This window comes from Amblyomma maculatum, chromosome 8, assembly GCF_055883805.1.
Source record: "Amblyomma maculatum isolate TAMU_Amacu chromosome 8, ASM5588380v1, whole genome shotgun sequence".
Classification (NCBI taxonomy): domain Eukaryota; kingdom Metazoa; phylum Arthropoda; class Arachnida; order Ixodida; family Ixodidae; genus Amblyomma; species Amblyomma maculatum.
The window spans coordinates 119,781,826-119,801,394 of NC_139351.1; the positions used below are offsets into that span (position 1 = coordinate 119,781,826).

General features: G+C 46.6%; 1 long non-coding RNA gene across 1 annotated transcript in view; it reads right to left on the bottom strand.

Annotated features, from left to right (window-relative positions):
• Positions 1–4,644: 4,644 nt before the first annotated feature.
• The window catches only part of LOC146182328 (uncharacterized), a 50,134-nt gene continuing 35,209 nt past the window's right edge, over positions 4,645–19,569 (bottom strand). Inside the window, exons 3-5 of the long non-coding RNA XR_014700054.1 lie at positions 17,724–17,871; positions 5,132–5,278; positions 4,645–4,772 (exon numbers count right to left, since the gene is read on the bottom strand). This is a non-coding gene — a long non-coding RNA (uncharacterized LOC146182328). The remainder of the gene's footprint in view (positions 4,773–5,131; positions 5,279–17,723; positions 17,872–19,569) is intronic.

Genomic DNA, 19,569 nt, shown 5'->3' on the forward strand with positions numbered 1-19,569 from the left:
TTGGAAACGCAACCGAGGATTAGGCATGCCAAATCTAAACATGTGTTTGAGGGAGACGGCGCAGATTTTATGGATAAGACCATAGAGACGTACATTCAGGACACCCAACACACCTCCTCCCAGAGTACGGTGGGGCACCCAAAGAGGCCGTAGACGTTCTCATCACGGAGGCAGAGATGTGGGCAGAGAGGTTCAGGCTCAAAACTAAATCAACGCCGAGCTCTGTAGGTGTTAAGAATAAAATTCTTAGAAATATAGACGATAACGCCATTGCATAACAGAGTACATTCCCTCTTCGAGAACAGTGGAAGGCGGCAAATATATTCATACCTAGGCCGGGTAAGCTGCCGCGGCCAGGGAATCTTAGACCAGTTTAACTACCGCCATGCGTAGGAAAATTGATGGAGCACGTCGTCCTCGCACACTGAAGACGCGAAGGTAATCTTAGGACAGACCTCACGAAGGCGTTTAATAACGACGCGGTCCTCAGCGGGCTCAACATTCTCGGGGTAGAGAACAAAACATGTTGGTACGTGAAAAAAATTATAGCTGATTTGCATCATCAGTTAAATGCGAGGTAGGTGCGTAGGACTGCTTATCCCTGCTTGTGATCTAGGATCTTGAGCCCCTTAGCTGCAATATCTCTATCAGTAGGCTACCGTTCCCACTGTCTTCGGAACTGTTGTACTTAAGCATATCAAGCACGGAGAACCTGAGCCGCAGTGTCAGACTTTCCGGCTTCATAAATTGTTATGCGAAGCAAACGCGCAGCGCAGCCGCGTCCCCAGCTTTCCTAAACCGTCTTCAGCTGTTATTACACACGAACAAAATAGGGGCAATGTATTGCATCCGTCTTTCGAATGCAGTGCGGTGCACAGGAAAGGTCCGGGATGGGATCACAGGGAGAAAGAGGGATTTCAGGAGAACGTAGGGCGTGAGCAAAACAGATGCTCCAGAGGTTTGGCATCGGTACACTCCGAGCAGTGAAAGAAGATTTCCAGGATGAAGAAAAGTATATCCAAGAGCAGGGAAATGCTCTTGAAGGCGAGCGGCAGGTAATGCGTGGATGTAAGTACAAGCTGCTTCACAACGTAGCTAGCGGCTTGGAGCCGAGGTCCAGGGAGCACCGCGTGTACACGTCTCCTGTCCACGAAGGCTGAGGAATGATTGATGCGAGGAGAGAGATGGCGAAGTGATGGACGCGCAATTGACACACGACTGCTCAGAGCACACGCTTGTACAACACCGTCCCGTGATGACCGCGCCATCCGCAGCTGTGAGATTCCCCACTCTCTCGCTGGGTGCATCTGTGGGGCTGCTCCGCCTCCTCATTGCTAAGTCGCGTGGTGCGGAGGTCGCCAGCTTTCTTTTCACCTTTTCAAGTTCATGGAGTGACAGACAGAGCAGGCGAGAGAGAGAGAGAGAGAGAGAGACTGGTTGGTTGGTTTGTGGGGTTTAACGTCCCAAAGCGACTCAGGCTATGAGAGACGCCGTAGTGGAGGACTCCGGAAATTTCGACCACCTGGGGTTCTTTAACGTGCACTGACATCGCACAGCACACGGGCGCCTTGCTTTTCGCCTCCATCGAAAAGCGGCCGCCGAGGCCGGGATTCGATCCTGCGTCCTTGGGAACAGTAGTCGAGCGCCGTAACCACTGCGCCACCCCGGCGGGGCAGAGAGAGAGAGACTGCCGCTCCGCCTCGTCAATGCTGAGCCGCGCGACTCACGCCTCGCGAACTACTGTTTCTCCACTTCAAGTTCACGAAGAGAGAGCGATCGGCTTCGGCCAGACATTGACGAAATCCGTGATTATGTTTAGTAGTGCTACGCATTAAAACGTTTTATCGGGCAGGACTGCTTCAATAACCTTTCAAAATTTAATATTGAGCTAGGCTCTGTGCTATCCCTCTTCCTCATTAACGTGGCAATAAGAAAGCTCCTTTCTTTTGCGCTTTTTTTGAAAAAGCGGTGGTCATTGCATTAGCGTGCGATTAGTCGTCTATTTTGTTTCGGGCCCTTTCTTCTGTTTTTGATGTTTTTATCTATTTGATGTTCTATATTTGATGTATCTGAAGTTTTATGGGCCGTCTCAGACGGTCAAAAACATCGCTATGATCATCACCACCGAGATGCGTACTGTCTGTCTGGCTTTGTTGTCATCACTTAGCTCCCCGGCCCACCGTGTAACTTTGTGCGAGAAACTCAGCCCCGTAAATAGGGTCCTCACAAATTAGTGACGGGACTCACAAGATCATGTCCCTGTCTCTCCTGCCAGACTCCACTTCACCACCTACACAAACTGTTCACGTAACTCGTCTTAAACACTACTATTCCGGCTCCTCTGTTTAGCAAGCACTGGGACCGCGGTTTCTCCGCGGAGGCAAGTGTTACGTTAGGTATCCGAGATGTCAGAAGAGGACGAGGATGCTTTGGACTCTGGGCCGAGCGTCGATGACACATAAGCTGAAACTGTTGTGCTTGTGTCTTCTGCTGTTCTGGAGGTGCTCCAGGCGTTGAAGTGAGACACGTACCAGTCGCGAACGCTCAATAAAAATATGCTTTCGTGCCTCAAAAAATAATAGATTCAAAGTTAGGCGACTTGTCCTGTGTCTTTCTCAAGTCCCTGTCTTTTCTGCTCTTCAGGCTTCTCCAATAGCAGACTTCTCCTGGACCACGGCGATAACGGAGAGACCCCGAAGAAACTCGCAGACCACACGATGCATACCGTGAGCCTCATCGGGCGCGGTATTACCGAGGGTTAAAAGAAAGGAATCCCCTGAGGTCAGGCTTTCATTTTCAGTAGTATCAGCGATTCCTCCGGCTCGCCCTCACGGGGGGAAAAAGGAGTAAGCTAAATGGTCTAATAAGAAGATGCGCCAAAAGTGGCTTTAGGATTTCAAACTTCCACATCTATGCAGTGACTCTTGGTGCTTGGGATGCACTAGTGAAGGGGAAGGGGGAGGCCGCCAAGCGACGGCTTTGCTCACATGGCTACCAAGCTGTCTGTTACTTTGCAGGAGGCGTTGTTTCAGAAAACGATGAAGGTTATAGGCGGGCGTGAGCGTTGGAATTCGGGGAGTACTAGATATGATATGGAAAGATGGACTGGACATCTGCGTTACTCTTTCAGTATCGTCCTACAGTGCAGAGCATTAAACTAGAAATTCCGTCGGTAAAACAAAGGCAGCGTTCCTGCACTGAGCGAATGTACGACCCTACCCTAGTCACTACATCGTTTTCTATACTACTTCGCAATATAAGCATAGCTGTAGGTAAAGAACAATCTCCTTTCACAGCTGATACGGTGCAAAAGCTGAATGAGTAGTCATCCTTTCCTGCTTTTTCGTGCAGGTGTCAAGAAACAGGGAGGCTGCCGCTCCTGCTGAAGCGTGAAATATTGCTCACTTTCTGCTGCCCTGGACAGCTCGTAAAAGCATCCTGGAACAGGCATAAACCATGCTAACGTTGTATAGAAAACACTGTTCTGCAAATAAATACAGTCGCGGCAAGAAAGCCATTAGAAAATTTACCAGGGCTCAAAGCAGCTGAACCAAATTTTGAGCGAAAGCATCAGCTGCGGGTGACCAACCGTTCCTCCTCTTCTTTTTTTTCTTCTTCCCCAGCCCACATATAAAGCCCCGCTCAAACCAACCCGTGTGAACGCGCCTTAGTACTATAGGGGTAACGTGAATGCCAGGGCCCTAGCAGGCTGAGTCTAACATAACCGTCCCATGTGAAACGAGAGACCGAAGTTGTCAGCTCCTGCCAACTGAGTCGCGGCTCCGACCGCGCCACGCCAACCGCTTGAGTTGGGAGCCCGTCTCTCGCTTTTGTGCCACGTGTGGTGTGACGTCACGGCGTCACTTGGATAAGACGTGGCTACCGCCGCGCTACGCCGACCGCTTGAGTTGGTAGCCCAGCTTTCACCCTAGTGTAACGTGGGGTGTGACGTCACAGCGTCACGTGGGTAAGACGTATGTGGCTATCGAAGCGGAGCAGCTGAAGGCTAGAAATCTATAGTAGTATTGCTTTCGCAATAAAACGATGTCGTATGATTTCTTGTGGTGTACCAACCACGGCATAGGGTCACCATAGGGTCACGAAGAGTCGGACACGACTGAACGCCTGAACTGAACTGAACCAACCACGGCCGTTCTGAACGTACTGCCTCATTTCTCAATTTTCTCGCAATTTGCACGCTCTAACTGCGCCTTCGGTATACGAAATTAATTGAAACGGGATTTTTCCTTCATTACGGACCTTACGCCGAGCCACGAGTTCTGTTCGCATGTGACCACGATTTAATGTTTAATGCTTCCTCGCGTGTATATACAGTTTGTCGCACAAAACTTCAGCCAAAATTACAGAAAAAAAAAAAAGCACTTCATACGCGAATGTGTAACGCCGATTCTCCGCCATTGACGAAGCCACTACAGCTTACTACAGCACACGGCCCCATACATTCCCGACCAGCATTATCAAAGTTATAATTTTTGTTGCCCCCCCCCCCCCCCCCCCCCCCCACGATACAACTTGCTCTACAAATATGCCATGTTTGCTTCTCGCATATTGCATTACGTTTTCGGTTTCATTGTGAAAAGTTTTCTTTCCCTTCTGAACAAAACTTCCTGTCTGAACCTACCTGACGATTCAGGTGTCGAAAACAAGGCGCTGGTCACCTTACGGGCTCCCTCGCAGTACCTCATCTGGTGCAGATGGTCCACGGAGAGAGGGGGCTGCCCTCTTTTCATTTGCTGATGTGCTTTGGAATTCTGGAAGATCATGGAGGAAACATATCTGGTGCCCATCCAATTCATTTGAATGGTGAAAGGATACGATCACAGTAAAAAAGAGCGTTAGAAAAAGAGGAACTATATCCCTCTACTCGCTGTTCCAGCGAATAGCATGAACCAACTGGCTCTAAAGCAAGTACCTCTACAATTACGGGAGCATCAGGACAAATTAAATGTGTGGTTGTGAATCCCAATCAGTACAAATACAGCGCACTTATCACATCAGTATGTGAGGTTACAGCCTGCGCAAATGATCAGTGATTCATTAATCTCAAACATCCGTTGTTGTCAGTAAATATGTTAGTCATAGCTCATGTTACAGCATTACACAGCCTTACCTCACAAACTTAAGGGCACCCCACTGCTTCTCTCTGGTATCCTTTCGCCTGCCGCAGATGAGTGCCACGCTGTGTCTCCTTCATCTTCGCGACGCTGTGGGGACTGCACTGTCTTCTTTCAATATGTCACTTCGGTCCCTTTGATGTCTGCATGTGCGGAATACATGAGTAGAGGTTTCCCTCAACTGCAGAGACGAATACACGTGTCTAGAGCCCCCGCCAGGGTAGTGCAATGGTAGGGCGCTCGACTACTGTGCCCAAGCATGCGAGATTGAATCCCGGTTTTGGCGGTTGCTTTTCGATGGAGGCGAAAAAGCTAGGCGTCTGTGTGCTGTGCGATGTCAGTACACGATAAAAACCCCAAGATCTTTGAAATTCTGGAGCTCTCCACTACGGCGTCTCTAGCAGTCTTAGTCGCCTTAGTACGTTAATCCCAACAAACCAAAACTTGCCTACAGTGCTGGCGCAATCTCATGCGGTAGATATTAAGCGACAATATGGCAATATGGAGCAGCTACTGGCACTGATATTACTTGCGCTCACGGGGAGGAGAAAAGGCCTAAAACAGCAAAGGCACAAGTTCTTTGCGAAGTCCAAATATTCCTAGAAAATATTTCACTTAATTAGCTCCGACGCAGATTGCTCAAGCGCTCGGGACAAGTGTGACTGACTCTGTACATAGTGGAATGCGATACTTCTGCTAGTTTATAATGCGTATTTTTGTGTAACTGCATAATCAGACTAATAGCCTGCATCTAGCGTGATTGGATCTGGTCGCTCTTCGATGTGTCGAATTTCTCAAGGCTACTTCACGTGGGCCAAAGTGAACGACAGCACGAAAAAACTGCCCCCTCTGGGAAAAGTATTGAAACCAGCAGCCCGTACACAGTTCCCCAATACGCTTGACAAAGGCTACTTTGCCTACTGTTTGACGGACTTCATGATGGCGAGCTTTGCTGTCTTTGGCTACAACCGAAGCTGAAGATAGTGTCGGGAACCTGGTCGGCATCCGTGTCTTGCTTCATGAAGCCATCACTTGCACAGACAATAGGCGTGAAGTCATTGTCGTTAGAAAAGTGGCGAGGGCTGAGGATGGTCCTGTATGTACTTAAGAGCATTTTCCATTTCGATTAGAGTATGCTGAAGTATCACAGTGAAGAAGAGCCATTTTCTTCGCTTAACCACAACAGATAAAAAAAAAAAAAAAGAAAAAACGTCGAAGAGAATTTATCATGGCAACCGTGAAATATGACGTTAATGCTCTGTCGATATAACGTCTTAACTTCTTCCTAGTCTCAGTTTTATGAAAATGACGTATTTTCATAAAAAGGCAGAATGCAATTCACGTAAACTTCAGGTAGAATCGCAAGGCGGCTTCGTATTCAGCGCCAAATATCATTTCTGTATACGCAGTTTTTCACGAACATATGGTGAGTAAAAAGGGAATAAACATACGTCACAAGAAGGACAAGCAGTGGCTGAAGTTCTTCGTTCAGTATGATTTTCAGCGCAGTAATTATGGCATTTTTGTTCGCATAAAAGAGTCCACGCATAGGAATATAACCGTATAGAATCGTGAATTCATTGTCGGAAGCGAGATTGTTGGAACAGCAATTCGCAGCATTCGCTTAATAGGTTATAACCACCAAAGAAAATCATCGCTCAGTTCACTCTATGACAGAACATTTTTGCACATATTTTTAGAATACATACGGACCTATCAGCTTGCATCTGTTACGTATAAGGTAATCGTTAAGATGATTGCTAATAGAAACAAGGCAACCTTACACTTCAATCAAACAATTGATCGAGCAGCTTTTCGAAAAGATTACTCTAATATCGATAATATCCACACTATCGACCAGGTAATGGAAAATGGTTGGAATATGTCCATCCCTTATACACAGAATTCATTCATTGTGAAGGGTTATTTGACTTAGTGAAAACCTCGGTAGTCACGCAGCGATTGCGAAATCAGGGTCTACATTAGGCACATCTGAAAGGACCGGACGCTGACTATAGTGGCTGCACAGCAGTCATAGTTGGAGCTCCACAAAAGAAATTAATAAAAATTCCCAGAAAGAAAGGGGTTAGGCAAGGAGACTTGCCAGTTACTATTCGCCGCTTGCTTAGAGGAATTGCTTAGAGGAATTATAAAGAGCCTTCTAATGGGAGCAGTTAGTGGTAACAGTTGACGGTTAATATCTCAGTAACCTACGCTTAATCTCGCTAAATAGCTCAGGAAATGATTTGCAAGGAAAAGCACAAAGTTAGGCATAAATATTAATATACAGATGACTAAAGTAATGTTCAGCAGCCTCGGAAAATAACATCAGTTTACAATAGGTAGGAAAGCACTGGAAGCGGCAAGCGGACATGTCTACTACTTCATCATCATCATCATCAGCCTGACTAGACCCAAAAAGGGCGAAGGCCTCTGCCATATTTCACCAATTAACCCGGTTCTGTGCTAGCTGCATCCACTTGACTCCTGCGAACTTCTTAACCTCATCCGCCCACCTAACTTTCTGCCGCCCTCTGCTACTCTATCCTTGCCTTGAAATTCAGTTTGTTACCCTAAGCGACCATATGTTATCCTCTCTTCGTACTACATGTCCTGCCCATGTTCAATTCTTCTTCTTAATGTCCGCTAGAATGTCGGTAACTTGAGTTATTTCTCTGACCCACTCTGCACGCTTCCTATCTCTTAATGTTACCCCTATCATTTTTCGTTCCATAGCCCTCTGCGTTGTCCTCAACTTAAGTAGAACCCTCTTGGCTATAGCTTCCACGTTTCAGCCCCATAGGTGAGTACAGGTAAGATGCAACTGTTGTATACTTTCCTCTTGAGCGATAACAGTAATCTGCTAGTCATAATCTGCGAGTGCTTGCCAAATGCGCTTCATCCCAACCTTATTCTTCTTGTTATTACCTTTTCATGGTCCCGATCTGCGGTTACTACCTGTCCTAAGTGCACATATTCGCCCAAAACTTCCAGTGCTTCGTTACCAAACGTAAAATGCTGTTCCTTGCCGAGGCTGTTGAACATTACCTTAGTCTTCTGCATATTGATTTTTAAGCCTTCCTTTATACTTTTCCTGCCTAGGTCATCGATAATTATTTTCGGTTCCTCCCCGACTTACTTAGCAAGGCAATGTCATCAGCAAATCGAAGATTACTGAGGTACTCTCCATCTACCCTTATCCCTAACTGCTCCAATTCCAAGTCTCTGAATACGTCCTCTAAACAAGCTGTGAATAGTACTGGGCAGATCGTGTCTCCTTGCCTAACACTTTCCTTTATGTAAATTTTGTTACTTTATTTATGCAAAACTATGGTTGCTGTGTAGCCACTATATATGTCTTCCAGTACTTTCACGTACGGCTCGTCTACCCCCTGATTTCGCAATGCCTGCATCACCGCCGAGGTTTCTACTGAATCAAATGCTTTGTCGTATTCAATGAATGCTATGTATAAGGGCTGGTCATATTCCATTTTGCTATCACCTGGTTGATGGTATGGATATGATCGATAGTAGAGTACCGTTTCCGAAAACCTGCTTGATCCTTTGCTTCGTTGCAGTTTAAGGTTGCCCTGATTCTATTAGCGATTACCTTAGTAAATACCTAATACGTAGCAGACAGTAAGCTGATCGGTCAACAATTTTTAAGGTCCTTAGCGTCTCCTTTCTTACGAAAGAAGATAATGTTTGCATTCTTCCATGGTTCCGGTGCCGTCGATGACACCAGCCACTGCTTATACAGGGTGGCCAGTTTTTCTAGCACTATATATCCCCCTGCCTTTCAACAAATCTATAGTTATCTGATCCTCCCCATCTGCTTTCCCCCTTTTCATAGTTTCTAATGCTTTCTAGACCTCGTCCTTCTTCACTGGTGGAAAGTACTGTTTTTCTCTGAAGCCAATCTCATTACGGTCCTGACTACTTTGGCTACTGCAGAGATCTGTATAGAACTCCTCGGCTACTTTGACTATCTTCTCCATATTCGTGATGACATTGCCCTCCTTGTCCCTTATCGCACACATCTGGTTTCTGCCTATGCCCAATTTCTTCTTTATCGCTTTAAGGCTTCCCTCGTTCTTTACAGCATGCTCAATTTTTTCCATGTTATACATCCTTATATCGGCCACCTGGCGCTTATTAATTAGCTTTGATATCTCGGCCAATTCTATCTGGTCTGTTCGATTGGAAGCTTTCATACACTGGCGTTTCTTAATCAAATCTTTCGTCTCCTTAGACAGCGCGCCGGTATCCTAACTATCCTACTGCCTACTTCTGCAGCGCACGCAGTAAATATATCTCTGAAATTATTGTTCAATGCTTCTAGGGTACTGTTGCCATGCTCACTTAGAGCTGAATATCTATTCTGTAGCGAGATCCTGAACTCTTCTCCCTCTCCGTCACCACTAATTCATTAATGGGTTTCTTTCTTACTAATACGTTGCGTTCCTTCTTCAGATTTAGGCTAATTCGGGACCTCACCATCCTGTGGTCACTGCATCGCACTTTCCGAATTACCTCTACCTCTTGCATAATGACGGGGGTTGAACACAGTATGACGTCAATTTTATTTTTAGTCTCCCCGTTAGAACTTTTCCGTATCCATTTCCGGTTCTTCCGTTTGCTGAAGAAGGTATTCATGTTTCTTAACTTATTCCGCTCTGCAAACTCAACTAGTAACTCCCCCCTGATAATACTAAAACCAATGCCATAGTCACCTACTGCCTGGTCTCCTGCCTGCTTTTTCCCTACCTTAGCATTGAAGCCACCGATTAGTAAAGTGTACTGCGTCTTTACTATTCGCATTGCCGATTCTACATCTTCGTAGAAGCTTTCAAATGCCTGGTCATCATAACTACATGTAGCTTCAGAGGCCAGTACAACCTTCAGTTTATAATGCTCATTGAGCCTAATTATGATGCCTGCCCCCCTGTCATTATTATCATACAATTCATCTTTATTACCCGCTATATACTTATTGACAAGGAAACCTACTCCTAGTATTCGCCTCTCCGGTAAATCTCGATAACGCATCCCATCCTTCAGTGCAGTATATGCCTCATTCGGCCTCCTAACCTCACTTAGCCCTATGACATCCCATTTCATACCCTCTAGTTCCTCTAACAGCACTGCTAAACTAGCTTCACTAGCTAGGGTTTAAGCGTTAAACGTTGGCAGAGTCAGTTTCCAATGGCGGCCTATCCAGCGGAGCCACGAACTCTTAGCACCACCTGCTGCGTCACAGGTCTGACCGCCGCTGTGGTCAGTTGTTCCGCAGCCGCTGGTGACTGAGGGCCGGGGTTTTATTACTTATACTACTACTTAGGGCGCAGATATTAACCGCCGACCCGGACCACGAAGGCAAAATAACTAAAACAACAAGACTGGGATAGAGCGTATTCGGCAAGTACTCGCTGGTCATGACTGGAAGCTTAACGGTATCGCTAAAGACAGAAGTTGTAACAATTGCATCTCACCTGTACTCACCTGTGGGGATTAAACCTGGAGGCTAACGAAAAGTTTTCTACTCGAATTAGGACAAAGCAGAGAGCTATGGAACGGTAGATGGTTGGGTAATGTCAAAGGATAGGAAGCGTGCAGAGGTGGCTAGGGAAATAACTCAAGTTAATGACATTCCAGTCGAAATCAAGAAGAAATGAGCGTGGGCAGGACATTCAGTGTGCAATGAGGATAACGGATGGTCGCTAAGGGTAACAAATTGGATTCTTAAGGAAGGAAAGCATGGCAGGGGGCTTCAGAAAATTAGGTGGGCGGAGTAGGCTTACCTCATCCGTCCACCTGATTTTCTGCCGCCGTTAGCTACGCTTTCCTTCCCTTGAAATCCACTTCAGTTTTCAATTTGCGGGGATCAAGTCGATGCAGTTAGAGCAGTTGCTACACGCAATAGTGTAACGACAGCGCGGCCCTGGGGCTCTTCGCCAGAGATTGCAGATACGACACGGAAAGCCGAAAATGATACAGGCAGTCAGTAGGGGGCCGCATCCTCGAATGCAAGCTACTTTACGCGAGGCGTTATCTATAATACACTGCACCCGTGCAATGGAATCATTTGGGAAATAGTACGTATATTAATTGGCGTTTACAACGTAGCCATATGTGGCTAAAAGTAAGTCTGTGGAGCAATTTCAGAAGCTCGGCAGTTCAAGAAAAACTCGTGCTGCTCCGGGCATCGCAACACGGATCACAGGCGTACTTACAACTATAGTTTCGCCTCCAACACGTTTAACTCGAACTCTCGGGAACGTAGTTTCGACAAAATTTACCGCTATTCATCTTAGTGCTACGTCCGACATCTTGCTGTGGTAAATACATTACATCTTCTATCACCGACGATAGCCAACACATCAGCGCTCGGACGGTCGTACAGGGTGATCCAGTCTAAGTAAGAACACGGCTCAGCGTAGCCGCGTTCCACGGGGAGCCAGGGCGTCTGACATGGCCATGCATCGAAGCAAACTGACACAGGTTCACACGGGCCTGGAAGCGGTGCTCCATGTCATTTTCTACAAAGCAGGAGGGCACAGTAGTTGCTCTGCGGTGAAGCCCACCTAGGTTTTTGCATGGCTGCAGCGCTCACTTATGGACGCGCCACTGCGAAAAAGCATACTAGGGGCAGCTCGTCCTCGCTTGTTGCACGTACGAAACCTCAGCGGCCTTTCTTCCCAATGCCACAACCTCACTCGTTCTATATTGATTCAAGCTTCTCACCTCAGGGTTGGTTTGGCTTGATTTATATGGTTTAGCGTCTCAAGGCGACAGAAGCTACGGGGGACCTATGATTACGGAAATTTGAGAACAGATGATTACGGTCGACCACCTGCGGCGTAATTCACGTGCGCCGATATTCCACAACACATGGCCTCATGGCGTTCGATCCCGGCCGCTGCGGCTGGGGTGAGGGCGTCGTTTATAAATATTTCGTGGCAGAAATACAGTGGTGGGCCCTCTTACATACGATGCTTTACTGTTTTTTTTTTACACATATTTAAGATCGACGCAGTTGTCATTTTCCCTTATTTGCGGTTGTCTTGACCGCTGCGTAGCAATGGCCATGTCGTCCTTCTCAGTGGTGACTTTTGGGCGGACTTTTTATAGAGCAACTTTAATTCATTGCTCTTCTCTGTATACTTCGGTTATCCGATTCACGGTCGAGAGTAACCAACTTAGCAATATGAATATTTTGCTTCCAGAATAAACTTGCAGACTTAAGCCTACAATACGCCTTCTGTCGCACTGTGCGACACAAGACATGGCTAGGTGCAACTAAACAACGCTTCAGCACCTCACCGTTGCATCGTTTTTATTGCATAGAGATCATGCAAAGAAAAAATAAATTAAGTAACACATGTAAGTAAAATAACTGATCGCATGACGGTATGTAAGCCGATAAAAATGTCTGAGCCAACAACGCTTGATGGTTCATCATTCATTCATTAGAGAAACGTTCACAGAGGCAGACCAGCCATATAGCCAGGCAGTCATTTGTAGCAGTTTATCAGCCTCACCAGAGGCCTCATTTATAGATGGCGGCGAAATGCAAGGCGCCCGTGTGCTGAGGGATATCAGCACACTCAAAAAAGCCAGGTTCAGTTCAGTCATTCAGTTGTGTCCGACTCTTCGTGACCTTATAGACCATATCACGCCACGCTTTATGGTCTGTCACTCTCTTCCTAACATCACATAACTTCATCTGCAGCGCCTCGAGGATGCCATCTAACCATGGCGATCGCTGCATGCCTCTTCTCCGGTAACCTTCAACCTCTCCCAAAATCAAAGCTTTCTCCAGCGACTCCTCTCTTCTCATCAGATGACCAAAGTAGCTGAGCTTTAACTTTAGAATTCGACCCTCCAATGAGCAGTCAAGGTTTATAGTCGACAATATCGACTGATTTGATCGTCTGGCAGTCCAAGGAACTCTCGAGAGTCTCCGTCAGCACCACAATTCAAACGCGTCAATTCTTCGGCGGTCGGCCTTTTTCACAGTCCAGCTCTCGCATCCATACATCACAACTGGAAAGACCATAGCACGAGTTTTATGTATCTTGGTTGGCAGTCTGATGTCTCTGCTCTTAACTAGGCGGTCAATGCTAGCCATGGCTCTCTTTCCCAAAAGCAGGCGTCTCCTAATATCATGAATGCAGTCACCTTCCGGGGTAATCTTGGAGCCCAAGAAGAGAAAACATGTCACGGCTTCCACTTCTTGTCCCTTGATGCTTCAGGACCTGATAGGACAAGACGCCATTGTCTTTGTCTTTTTAATGTTCAATTTAAGCCCAAACTTCTCGCTCTCTTCTTGTACGCGCATCAGAAGTCTCTGGAGTTTCACTTCACTTTCTGCCATTAAAATGGTATCATCCGAGTATTAAGGTTGCTGATACGTTTTCTAGCAATCTTCACTCGAGCTGTTGACTCGTCCAGACCGGCCTTCCTCATGATGCACTCAGCATATAGATTAAATAGGCAGGGCAAGAATATGCAGCTTTGTCTGACTCCTTTATCAATCGGGAACCGATCTGTAAGATCATTCTGAATTCTGACTGTGGCCTCTTGTCCTTCATACAGATTCCTGAGGCGACAGATGAGGTGAATTGGAACTCCCATCGCTTGGAGAGCTTGTCACACTCTGTTGTGATCTACGCAGTCAAACGCTTTCGCATAATCAATAAATCAGAAGTAGATGGGCTCCTGGAACTCTCTTGCTTTTTCCATGATCCAGCGAAGGTTGGCAATCTGGTCCCTAGTTCATCTTCCCTTGCGAAACCCAGCTTGCACGTCCGGAAGCTCCCGATCCACATACTGCCGCAACCTACTTTGGAGGATTTTCAACATCACCTTGCTAGCATGCGAAATAAGCACGTTCGTGCGGTAGTTGTAACAATCTTTGTCACTGCCTTTCTTTGGAATGGGGATGTAAATGGACTGTAGAAGAACGGCTGATTGGGCGAGTTGGTGAACCATGATGGACAGTAATGTATATTGCGCAAAAAGACGAGACAAAGAGGAGAAGTGGACAACGACGGCATGCCGTCGTTGTCCACTTCTCCTCTTTGTCTCGTCTTTTTGCGCAATATACATTACTGTCCATCATGTAAATGGACCTCCTCCAATCTTGTGGCCACTGCAGGGTTGTCCAAATTTGCTGACATAAGTTAAACCGAACGTTAACAGCGTCATCGTTAAGGTTTTGAAGCAACTCAGCTGGAATGCCATCAATTCCGCTAGCTTCGTTCTTAGCAAGGCTGGCTAAGGCCGATTCAACTTCACTCTTCAGGATGCACGGCTCGAGATCAGGGATCACAACCGTCTTAAGTTGGGTTTGCACATACGGGTCCTTCTTGTACAGTTCTTCTGTGTATCCTTGCCATCTCTCCTTTATTTCCTACGCTTCAGTGAGATCCCTGCCTCGTTTGTCCTTTATCACACCGAGCTTAGCACAGAAGCTTCCTTTGATATCTTTGACTGCCTTATACAGAGAGCTCTTGTGTTCCTCAATTGACTGTTGTCCTCAACTGCTTGACACTGTGTTCAGGAAGGCATTCTTATCTCTCCTTGTTATTCGCTGAAAATCCGCATTGAGAACCTTGTATCTTTTTCTCTCACCCTTAACTTTTGCCATCCTCCTTTTCTCAGCTATTTGCAAAGCCTCTTCAGACAACCAGTTTGCTTTGTTGTATTTTTTTGCTTTGGAACTACCTTAGTAGACAGTTCTTGTATTATATAAGGAACATCAGCCCCCAACTCTTCAAGCTCTCGCTGTTCTAGGTCTGATTCTTGAAATCGATTTCTCACTTCCACAGCATATTCTGATGGAATTTGATCCAGATCACACCTGGAAGGTCTTCTACTGTTCTGCATTTTCCTCAATCGAAGCTAAAATGTGGCAACATGAAGCTGATGATCGGTGCCACAATCGACCCCAGGCAATATTTTTACTGCTTCTATAGGGCTTCTACATCTCTGCCGGCAAAGGATATAATTAATCTGATTCCGGCACAGTGTACAAGCGCCTCTTGTGTACAAGCGCCTCTTGTGCGGTAGAAAATGAGTATTCGCTATGGCCAGGTTGTTTTCTTGACAAAACTCTACTAGGCTGTGCCCAGCTTCATTTGACTCGCGAAGACCGAACTTGCCTGTAATTCCAGATATTTCTTCACTGCCCACCTTAATATTCCAGTCTCCTACGAGAAAAAGGACGTCTGATGATGGAGTGCGGTCTAAAAGGCATTGCAGATCAGCATAAAATCTCTCAACCTCAGCTTCTTCAGCAGTAGTTGTTAGTGCATAGACTTGGATAACTGTTATGTTGAAAGGGTGACCTTGGATCCGAAGTCAAATCATTCGGTCTTTCTTGGGGGTTGTACCCTAGCACTGCTTTTCCCATTCTTCTGTTTACTATGAGAGCGACCCCATTCCTTCTCCTGGATTCGTGCCCACAATAAAAAACATAATGGTCACCGGAAATGAATTCGCCCATTCCGGTGAACTTGAGCGCGCTAATACTCAAGATATCAATGTTCAATCTCTCCATTTCTCGCTTGACGACATCCGGTTTACCTTGCGTCATAGATCTTACATTACATGTTGCTATGCGATATATCTCCTTACAACCTCGGACTTTCCGGTCGCTTCCCGACACGTCCACAGCTGAGCGTCCTTTTGGCTTTAGCCCAGCCGCTTTATTCGTCCTAGAGGTACTAGGAATCGCCCTTTGTTCATCCCCAGTAACATGTGGGACGCCTTCCAACCTGGGGGCTCATCTTCCGGCGCCCTATCATTAATGCTATTGTGACTGGCCATAGGGTTTTCTTGACAGAAAATACTGTAGTTGGTTGCCATTACCTACTGCAGTGGTCCAGGTGGTCGACCGTAATCATTGGCCCTTGACTATGGAGTCCCCGCAGTCGCAGTCGCTTTGTGAGTTAAACCCCATAAATGAAACCGGCACTGAAGTGAGAAGCTTGCAGCAAAAAACGAATTTCACCGAGGTTGTTGCCTGGGAAGAGGGGCTCCTGAGCTGTACATTCTAGCGCGTTTTGAAGGTTATCGCACGAGTGTCGACCAGCATAGCGTTCTAGGCACCTAGCGACCGGTTTCAGAACACGGAAAATGATGATTTCGCATTCTTCTTTCCCACTTCCGTTGGTGCATATATGCTACAACATCACCCCCGCGACGAAGTCACCAACCATTCTTTTGCCGCATTTGTTTCCAGTTTAAGCTTTCTATTCATCGTGATAAGGTGCACATTTGGTTGCCTATTATCTTCGTGGACCATAACGAAAATTGGTGGAAATAAAGCATGCGAAATGTGGTCACTCCCTGCTCGCGAAAGCAAATAAAACAAATTAAAAAGCAACTCATACAGAGGAGTGCGTCGGCTGCCTAAGGAACAGCAAAGAGAGCAAGGGAAGCTGACTGGATACCTCCCTCGCCACGGCAGAGGATTCTGGGCTATAGCGTGTCTTGTGGTCTCGGTCCCCGCTTGCGCGATAATGTTAAAATCGTACTAGACAGTACGAGCAACCAGCGACAATGCGCTGCAGGTGCTGTCTCGGCGTTCGCGAGCGCTGCAATCGGGAAGAAACCTAGATGTCCTTCACAGCATAGAAAGCACTGTACTGTGGATAGGCAACCTGCAATGATGTTTGCTGTGTCGATGCCGCGCCGTAACACATATCCTAGCGAGAAGAGCAAACACTTCTGAGGCGGCTTTTTAGGGAGTTTTCACGCCACCTGCAGGAGCTTACAGGAATCAGATTGCACGCTCTGTCGAAGCTTTGCATGGCATGTGTCAGGTAAGTGGGCTACATCGGGATCGCCTGGGCAAGAACGCTATGTGTCACACACGTATGTATAATGCTGCCGAGTGTGCTCGGTCGTTTATCGCGAACCAAGCGGCTAACAGCAGCGTTTTTGAGTCACGCTGTGGTACAATTGGTGCCCCACTTATGCAGCGCAGGTTCCCTATAGCAAATGACCCGAAGCACAGCCTCTATGCCCCGGTGCGCTTGCGGCAGTTTGCTTCAATGCTGACAGCGCCGGATGTACTTCCGCCTCCCGGAGCGCGGCCACGCTACCTCGTGCTCTTCCTTAGGGGAACCACCCTGTAAATACACCTAGTGCACATGTGCTCAGCTAATGCTTGATATTTAAGGTAGAAATAACAGAAAAATAACTACCGGAACGGTTTGTCTAAACTTAAATATAGTAGCAGGCGTGTCAAACGCGAATTTCGACTCGTTAACATCACCTACATTCTTATCCGCATGACTTGACACAACGATAAAATCTGCACATTAAGTCTTCAGAACCACTGGTTCGATCAGCTTTCGTCAGCACTCATTAGTGTACTGTCTTCTATAGGCGGATACACTACATTTTTAAACCAGATTTGTGCAGGAAATCTTAAAACGTAACGACTTATTATTATGGCGATCTGAATCGGGGAAAGCAATTTGTTTTTCACGCTTAGAAAAGATTGGGGATCACATTTAACGCTAGAGCATGATGCAGAAACGTAAGCGGCAAAACTAAGATCTGAACAAAACTCACCATTGCGGCGTTTGCAGAAGAGGTGCAACAAAGTTCGCGACAACTTTGATCCACGAAGTGGACTTCACTTGGCGACGTCGACGATGCCGACGACGCCAGACTTCAAAGAGGAACCGGGAATACTCTTCGACTTAAGCTACTCCGTCCACTGTCAGGAAGGAAACACGCTGTAACAGCACACGGTCCAGCGAACAGCTAAAACAAAACACACACTTTGTCGAATTTCACACAAAGCAGGAAGGAAAATCCGTAGCTTCAGAGCGATTCCGAGGTCCCAGAGGAGTCATCGAACATAGTTGAAACGGGTTAAGCTGGGCTCTACCGTTTTTGTTCTGCCTTCTAGACCTAAGCTAGCGTCGTCCATTTTGCATGCCTGGCCAGCAAGAGAAGACGGTCCGGTTCATGTTTTTCTTTGTCATTTTCATTTTCTGAGGCTATAGCAACATTTCTGTTTGTTTCTTGTTAGAGTGACCGTTATCACATCTTTAGGTTCTCGTCCTATCTAGGCCTAGAACCTTCGCTCGACTGTCTGCGACTTTCCTTATCAGGCAGCCACAAACGTGTACTCCGTGTCTAGTTTCTGGCGAAATGACTTCTAGGATTTGATAGTACTTGCCTGCTGCCGAAAGTTCACCATCACGTCACGAGGACGTTTAGAAATTTCTTGTAGTGTCGACTACTTGAAGTAAAGCAAGAAAAAAAAAACAGCCTCTGAATTTCTGTTTTGACTCGCAATTTAACCTGCTCCTTACCTTACCACTCTGCTCTCGAAGCCTGCAACCAGAAACCAACTCGGCGGTAACATTGTACAATGGTTTAATTAAGGGTTATTTATATGTGGTCATTTTAGAGACTAGCAGCCAAGTAAGAACATAGACGCAGTATTTCTGCTTAGAGCTTATTTTCCGAGGCGCCTGATAAGTGTTCAGCAGGACATTAGAACGAAATCACACAGTTGATAACCGGCATAAAAAGGCGCTAAATGTGAAATGTGTGGTTGTTTTTTTCTCCTTTTCGTGTGCGACCTTCCTCGCTTTAATTATTGCTTTGCATTGAACGCGAGGTTTGTATCCTGCATGTCTGTCTTATCTGCAGCTAATCCGATGACCCCCATCAGGCCACTGCCATATCCCAGCATTCCTGTGCCAGCAGCTTCGTCCACATGATCCCGGCACTCTTCCTGATCTCATTCATCCACATCACCTTCTGCGCCCTCTCCTACCCTTTCAATCCTTAGAGATCCACCATTAGTGAACATCTCGTATTCACATTATATGTCATACACATGGCCTTTTCTGATTACTTTCATTATAACATCCTCAACTTGCGTTTGTACTTTAACCCACTCAACGCGCTTCCTCTGCGCGGGCACGCAAAGATTGCCAGCAGTGTTGCCGTAGATGGGCATTTGGCCGAGCTTTCCAGAACGTGTGGCAGTAGCCTCCTTGCCGATTGGCGTTCGCGGAAACTGTGGTAATCTACATTTACCACAACCAACTGACTCGAGGGGCTGTTGAAGCATCCAACATGGTGAGGGGGAACTAGATGTGCTGGGAAATAAAGAGGTTGGCCACGCAGGCGGTGAAATTAAAGGTGCAAGCATGGGTAGAATGTAACAAGATACTCGGAGAACTTCAGAACGGCTTTAGAAATGGTAGGCGCTTAGCTGATAGCCTGTTCGTGCTTACCCAATGCATCGAAATATCTAGAGTGGAAAATAGACCTTTGTATTTGGCCTTCCTAGACATAAACGGGGCGTATGACAACGTAAACAGGGAACTCCTGTGGAACATAATAAAAGGTAGGTAGGTAGGTAGTTCCACAGGGAACTCCTGTGGAACATAAG